A 412-nucleotide genomic window follows, 5' to 3' on the forward strand; every position below is an offset into this window, starting at 1 on the left:
GCGCGCGCAATTTTACAGTAGAATATAACACATAAATTTATATATATCTTAATCATATTTTTCTATATCCTGCATATTCTCAGACACTGAATATTAGGTACTTAAAAAATGTCCGTTGATGGCACTCTCTGCTGGCACTCTTACTTTACGTTCAAATTAAACCTTTCATTCATTTCTCCAACATTCACGGACAATGAAAGCGTTTTATGGTGAAATATGAACTTTTAGCTGGACACAAAAATAACGAAAATGGACTCTGTTTGAATTTGGAAAAAAAAGTTTCGTGATATACAGTTCCAGGTTTCTATGTCGCGTGGTATAACTTGATATATTTTATCTTTTAACATCCAAATAATAAAAGATGTTATTTCATGATACATGATGATTAAATTTCATGGTGAGTTTGACATTG

General features: G+C 31.1%; 1 protein-coding gene across 1 annotated transcript in view; it reads left to right on the forward strand.

Annotated features, from left to right (window-relative positions):
• Positions 1 to 412, forward strand: part of LOC119590477 — a 15,848-nt gene that overhangs the window by 4,672 nt on the left and 10,764 nt on the right. The gene's annotated exons all lie outside the window — the stretch shown is intronic.

Source organism: Penaeus monodon, chromosome 27 (genome assembly GCF_015228065.2).
Source record: "Penaeus monodon isolate SGIC_2016 chromosome 27, NSTDA_Pmon_1, whole genome shotgun sequence".
Classification (NCBI taxonomy): Eukaryota; Metazoa; Arthropoda; class Malacostraca; order Decapoda; family Penaeidae; genus Penaeus; species Penaeus monodon.